Here is a 7985-nt window from a genome sequence, read left to right on the forward strand (position 1 = left end):
AAGGTAATGGAGGAAAACACAAAATGAAAGACTAAGCTGAACTGGGTCTGAATAAATGGAGAAACATTGAGGACTGACTGAGAACCTAAGTTTTATATGAACTGAAAATGCAAGATAGTAAGACTCAAGGTTTGGGGAGGAAAGGATGGAAAGAGAAAGATGTGAACAGTAAAAAAGGCAGAGGCAAAATAAATGGTGGTAATGGGAGAGACCAGAGCTTTGAAATTAGTGCAATTTTTTCCCCCTCTGGTTAATTTCACTAGATAAAATTATAATGTATGGGAAATCTGGCTTTTGTTCTTCTGGCAGTCAATGTACACTGGTTTCTTGAAACAGGGAAAATAGCATGAAAGTAAGGTGTTTTAACTTCAGGAAGCAAGTGTGAGAAAATCCATTACAATTACTAATTTCCCTTTAGTTTTGTAAAGTATCAGTCATTTGTGGAGTAGGTGGTGCAGAATACTCCCTTGTTTACCAACTGTGCACTTTGTTTTTGCACAATTTTATGAACACTAACAGCCCAACATATAGGCATGTAAGGATTAAAACATTAGATAAGACCAATGATTGTACCAAACTCAATAAATGCTTTTGTTGTTTTGTCAATTACTGCTTCAAGAAAACAGAAGGCAGCAAGTGGAAAACAGTTTGGTCATAACTAGCTTATAGAGACTGGGTTAAGGATAAGCTTACCAACTCTAGTTTGCCTCACATACTGAAGTAAGCAAGTTTAAATTGTCATGTAATAATAATGCAAGCCCAGAACTGGGGCAAGGGGGAGGGAATCACACTGTTGTTGTGTTAGAGAAAACAGAGGATGAGGCTGTGGCCTTTATTGAGCTTGCCACAGTACTTTATGAAATTTGCAAATGAAGTTATATAATACCTTATTCATATTGAAATTTTACAAAATCATAAGCTAAGAAATTAAAAATCAAGTCTTAATCCACTCAGTTTTTACCCAGAAGTCAACATTTTGGCTGTGACACAAATTAGGATGAGAAGACTCAAGAAGAACGTATGTGCTAATAAAACATGGTAATCCAAAGAGAAGAGAAAATTTTCTGACTGTTCTGCAACTGTTTGTTGTACTAACAGCCTACAGCTCAAATGGTTTCAAAATGTTATGTAAATCCTATTTTTCAACAACAGTCTGTTTGCCCTTTTGTAGAATGCAGTGGGTTTTTGTAGCAGTGAACAGCAGTTGTTGGCGGCAGCAGCTAGTATAGAAAAATAATTTCTCCACTTGCAGGGATCTTTGATAGAAACTGTATTTATTTACACTTGAATTATGGTTCATTATGCCAAGCTTTTTTTTTCCCCCTCTTCCGGTCTTTGGAAGTGTCACTGAAGTTCATGAAGGGAGGGGGCCCAGAATACAAGGGAAGCCAACTCAAACATTTTTGAGATACATTATACAAGGCCCATTGTAGGGATGAAAACGACAGAAGCACCAAGCTGACTTTTTGCTGGTAGGCTTTGTCCTTAATGAACGTATTAGATGTGTCTCAGCAGTCACATGTTGATGTTCCATCAGTGTAAGGTGTTACTTGGTGGGTTCCCAGAGCAACATGCTTAGTCTTGGCTATAAGCTGATACATGACCCCAATTACCTCTGCTGTGCATGTCTGACAGATCTTTTTCCATTCAGTTCTTGTCAGTGGTACTCTGAAATTCCATGTGGTGACACATTGCAAAACCAAAGCATGAGCAGTTACTTATGTAGTAGATTTCTGATTTGAAGTTGAATGTTTAATTTTATACAAGGTGATGCTAGATTTTTAAATTGAGTATGTTTAAAATTTGAGAAACATTATTCAACATCATCAGACAATTCTGACTATTGTTGCACTTCAGATATACAGATAAATTAATTGTGACTACTGTAGTCTTTATGAATTAAGTGTATTTCCATGTTCTGTAGTAAAAAAAGACAAACAGCAATCACGGAGTTAAATGGGGCTGAAGAAAGGAGAACTGGGTTAAAATTGTGAGTTAAAAGTCTGTTACATATATGCAGCAATCAAAGCAGCTAGGGGTGGATATGTATTCAATAGACAAATTAGTTTATTTCTAAATTCTGAGAAACCCAAGAAAAGCCTAAAGAGGGTTATTAGAATGAATCTGCAATCAAATATTCATTTCAAATTACTAAACTGGATGGGTGGGGTTTTCAAATACCAGGAATCAGACAATTTGGATTGGCCTGCAATACTTAGACAAGATTTACCAGTCTTACCCACTAATTATGTGTTGCCATAGCCATGTAATTAATAACACTTTCCATTATGTTCCCTGTCACTCATTTGAACGTCAAGTGCAGAAGAGAGATAATATCCTTTAATTTATGTTGTTAAAGGGAAGAAAATGTCAGCACATCATCTTGTTTTGCTCAAATGTAATAATGTGGACCCGATTCTCTTACTTTTCTTCTGTTACAGTTATTTACAGTTATTGTAAAAAGGTTTCAAGGAGGGTGGAAGCACCTGCCTGCTTTCTGAAGTGTTAACATTGGTTGCCACTGGAAAAAAGGACTCCTACAAGTATTAGGAGTGTCCTTTTAATGAATAGACAGTTTGCATTTGACAGTGATTTTTTTATTGCCTTTCACAGATATAAATAGGCTCATAGAGTCAAAAATTATAAATTTAGAAGGGATCTTTAGGGTCTTTCAATTTTATTTTCTGTATTTATTAAAAAAATTAGCAAAATAATTCCTGGATCAAACACAGAACTTCTTGTTAAGCTGTAACATGTATGTTATAAATGTAGTATGAGATTATAATGCGTCAGGCTATATTTCTGCTAGCTGTAGTCCTTGCCCGTTTGTATATAGAATGTGTCTTTTGTCACTTCATTACTTCTGAAAAAATTGCATATTCTTCAGTGTAATCAAAATTAGATTTACTTACAACTTTCTTTAGAGCCAATGAAATTTTAGCATGTATCCTTAAAGCCTCTGTAAAGTGGATTTATTCATTTTACAAAGGTATGTGTTAATCATAGGTATTAAACTAGAGTGAGCAACCATTGTTCCTCTTGGTTCCTGATTCAGTTTTTAGCACAAATTCATTTTTTATTCTAAGACTGTTGTCAAGTCATTGCAATCTGTTAGGTCTGGCGGCAGGGACTTGTGCTTCTTGGAGAATGAGGATCTGAGTTCTTTCTGATCCGTGACTGCATGCTGAGATAGCACAGACAACAATTTTTATTTACAGGAAGGGTTCACCTATGCGTGTTAGTTAAAATAAGGGATGTTATTGTCCCATCTTTCCTGGGGCAACAGGCTGTTGACTCATTGATCCATAATTTATGCAACAATATCTTTTCTTTCACTATGGTGGCAACATCAACTGTATGATGAAGCAGAAAGGAAAAAAATGGTTTGGGAAGGAAAAATTCTCTGTGACAAGCAGCATGTATAATTTCAAAGCTAATAAGTAATATCAGCGCATTTACTTTTCATCTTTAGAGGTACTTTCAATCACAATGTTGTGCCATTATGAAAATCACCTGTTCTTTTAAATATAACAGTATTCTGGGCAGTAGTTGTATTAGTAGTGTAATGCAAACAAAGCAAAATTCCTAGTCAGGAGTCTACATCTAAAATATCAGGGGTTTTTCTGGTTGCCATTGCCCAAGTTTAAAAGTTAAGAATCAAGGTATAGTGTCACAAGTAGAAATCTACAGTGTGTAAAACACTGAAGATTCAAGCTCAGCCTTCTGTTGCGTATCTGTCTGTGGCACAGACAGTGAGAGTGTGTTTTTTGTCAAACATAAAAGGAAGTGCAGTAAGTAGCAGACTGGGGCCAGATCTTATAAGTAGAAATATGTCATTTGTACGCTTTAATAATGTGTTGATGCTAGCTCTAAATCCTAACCTACAGTTTAATTTTTTGATCATTGGCACTTTTCATTGGTTCTTTACAATGCAAATAAAATTAAACTTAGACTAAATCTAAAGAGACATTTATGGCTCTCTCTGCTATCAAACAAAAAATATTCCAAACTTTTTACAGATAACATTGGTTTTAGTAGTTTAAGCAACTTGTGATTCATCAATTTTTAATGCTAATTTCAGGTTATGTATCAATTTTATTAAGGTTTGGGTAGGCCACTGCAGCCCAGGACAGAATTCCAGTAGTCAGATGTGATTTGAAATATTTTTCAAACTTAGTTATTATAGATTTGTAGCAACATAAATGTAGTGTGAATTTATAATCAGAATTTAAGCTTGGTCCTTTGCAAAATATTTAAAATCTTCTTGTGAGACATCTAATGTACAAAATCTCGTAATTCATTATGAACATATGAAAGATATACCATGTCAATATGAAGTGTGATAAATGACCCTTGTAGTTACAAATAAGAAATATTCTGAGCAGTTTTCTACTTCAGTCCTATGTTTATTCCTCAGAAAGCAAGATCCACTGCATGAGGTTCCTCTGTAAACCTCATGAAGTTCAACAAGGCCAAATGCAAGGTCCTGCATGTGGGTTGGGACAATCCCAAGCACAAATACAGGCTGAGCAGTGAATGGGTTGAGAGCGGCCCTGAGGAGAAGGACTTGGGGGTGTTGGTTGATGAGAAGCTCAACGTGCCCCAGCAATGTGTGCTTGTCAGCCCAGAAAGCCATCTGTATCCTGGGCTGCATCAAAAGAAGCATGGCCAGTAAGTCGAGGGAGGGGATTCTGTCCCTCTGCTCTCATGAGACGCCCATGAGCAGTACTGTGTTCAGCTCTGGCACCTGCAACAGAAGAAGGGCATGGACCTATGTGGGCGAGTCCAGAGGTTGTCTTTAAGGTTCCTTCCAAACTAAACCATCCTATGATTCTATGATATGTGTCCAGCCTTTTGTATCAGCTTTCGTTTAATAATTTTTCAGTGCAGCTGGAAAGAAAGATGTTATGCATGTAGTTTTCTTTGAGCATAGCATGAGATAAGGGCTAGACTGGAGTGAACAACTCAGGCTGCTTGCTATGTTATTACTGAAAATGGCCTCAGACTGTTCCTCCCCCCGTTACACACTAATTGTAGTCTGTAAAGATGGGGAACATAGTGCTGCTGTATTTAGGTTTTTCACAAACTTCTACTTCCTAACTGATTGCCCCTTAATACACTTCTCAGTGTTTTTTAATCTGACAAATACCTTCTGAATAGTGAGCTCATATTGTATCTTGCAGTTTGGGAATCTTCTGCAATCTCTTTATTGATATTCCCTTACCTCTGTTCAGGTCAGAAAGTCTTCAGAACTACTGCTTTTTCACACTGTGGTCTCTTATGTTGTTGTATTTTTTTACATCAGTGGGTTTTTTTTGATACTCAAGAGAAAGCCATGCTCTAAAAGATCAGCAATTCTGTTAGAATCAGCATTTCAATTGCTTCAATGATGGCTTGATCCTGAAATGAGGATCTGCCCCCAATGAAGTTATTGGGATCTTCTGTAACAACTAAGTGTAAAGACACTAACGGATGCTGCAGTTACAGACCTTTACTTTGAAGTTTTCTTGCTGATGATTGTACAAGCATATCTGCTACCCTGACAAGAATAAAAATAAAAGCATTCCCTTTAGAGTAGCAAGTGGGAGGGCTGTTAATCAACAGAGTGCCTTGTTAAAGAGATAACTGAAAAGTCTTCCTCAGATAAGGCTTGATCCAGAGCCCATTGAAGTTGGCAGGTGGCTTTGAATTAGATCTGGCCTGCAGAGTTTCAGATGAAACCAACAATAATGCAGAAACTTCCATGGGTATTTGTTTTAATAGATTCTCCCATCACTTGATATCTGGGAAAGAGGTAGATTACATTAGTTATGTTTTTTTAGTGCTTTTTTTATTGGAGATATGAGTCTTTCCTGGCACTGGGAGTTTAGTGCACAATGTACTGCAGTGAATCCATGACTATGTGCTGTTGCACAGGACAATGACTAAACTAGCGACAGGTTTGATAGATACCTATTTTATCTGGAAATAATGCAGGTAGAATTAGAGACCTGGAATAATTCTATCTGCCTAGATTATCTTGCTCAGCCTCTGAGATGTTACAGTTCATAGGATCTTTCTCCTGATGTAGAATTCTGTCTCAGCCTCTGCATGCATCCTTCAAGACTGCTTTCCTGCCAAAGCCTCTGAGAAGGTACTGTTTTAATCTTGGTGTGATGCTGGCTTATCTGCAATAGGCCCCTGAAATCTCTTAATGCCATGTTTTTGCTGCAGAGGTAGTATGCATCATCAGCAATGGCAATAATTCAAGAGGAATTTATCTGACTCAGGAGAACACCAAATTACACTGCAGTTCTTTTCTTTAGCTAACTGAGTACTTTTATTGCACAGAGTGGCTGAGTCCCCATTTTGGTGCTATGCTGATTTTCACTATACTTAAATGTCAACCTGACACAGGCCAGTCAGCTTGAGTGAAAAATGTTGCTTCAGCTAGAGAATTATGTTTGCTAGCAACTGAGTGAGCATCAGTGCTCAAGATGTAATTGAACTGGTTCTGCAGTGACAGTGATCCTATAGTATCCCCTAGGTTGCTCACATGCAGTTTGTTTCTATGTAAAATATAATTATGAAGTGATTACTCTGTGTTTTCTAAAAGGAAAACCTCTAGGTTTTACTGTTCTGCATTTTCATACCCTTTCTCATGATACTTTCAAGATCAGCGATTTTCTGCATGCTGGCTATTTACAGATGATTTGGTGAGTACTGAATTGTTCCTGAAAATAAGCAGTCAAGAATATCAGTGTGTGCCAGTGCCTCATATTCCTCCACCTCGGTGTAGTGTAATGCCATCTTGTGGGGTTGTTGTTATATTACTCTATATTAAAATGAGTAACAAATTCTGTGGGTTTGGTGAGTGCTTTCCCTTTGCCTCAGAGGGAGACCTGCACATTTATCTTGTCATAAGAGACAGAACAAACCACCAAACTAAAGTGTTATCAAAAGGAGTAAATAATTCATGGCTTTAAAATAACACAAAGGTACTTATAGACAGGTTGTCAAAGAGACAATTTAATATTCTTGATCAACACCTTAAAGATGTATTTTCATACACCATAATATTCTTCTTATTGGCATCATAGCAAAGGAGAATTTTATGGGACGATATGAAGGAGAACCAGAAAATACCTTTTTGGATGTGTCGACAGAAAGTGGAGAGGTGCTTGTCTGAAAAATTAACAACTAGGTGATGGAAGCTGTCACTATAGCTTGATTTGAGGCCTCTAAATACTTGATGAGAGATGATGGGTAGGAAGGATGAATCATAAAGAGCCTGGAAAGTGATGGAAAATAGCTTATGGTTAACGCAACAGAGAAGGGACACTCAGTAGAAGGTTGCAAAGAGCAATGATATAGTTAGATTGGCAAGTAAGGCTGAGTATTTGTGCAGCAGCATTCTTCATAAGTCTATTATCTATAAAAATTTCAAAAGGTTATTACTTTTTAATGCATTTTACTATTTGTTGTTAACACAATCACTGACAAATATTCTTCGCTTGTTCCTTCAGTCAAATATGTCACTGGCACAATATCACGTGGGGTAAGGCATATTCTTGTTTCCAATTCTGCAGCTAAAACATACACAATGAGACCTATATGACATAGATATTTTCAGAAGACATTTATTTATAGTTTAGATCAAACAGCAATGCTTAATTTTCCCTTGGCTTTCTGTTGCATTCTTAGCACATAACAACTGTATCACTCACTTGTGTGAAAGTAAATGAACAGGTAAATATTGTTTCTATGAATATGGAACACCCTCTCAGGTGAGGTGATATTGTGTACCTGGTATTCTTATTGCTCTCTGTATGCTACTCTGCCATCTTTTGATGCTATCTAAGAGGACAGTTTTTAAGAATCAAGTTCTGTGTGTATATTTGATGTTGTTCGTGTGGAGTTTTTTGTGGTTTTATTTTGTTTTGTTGTTCTCCACAGAATTTGTTTCAGCTATGCTCAGCTCATTTTAGCATCTTTTAAAATAATTT

This window comes from Falco naumanni, chromosome 10 (assembly GCF_017639655.2).
Source record: "Falco naumanni isolate bFalNau1 chromosome 10, bFalNau1.pat, whole genome shotgun sequence".
NCBI classification, from domain to species: domain Eukaryota; kingdom Metazoa; phylum Chordata; class Aves; order Falconiformes; family Falconidae; genus Falco; species Falco naumanni.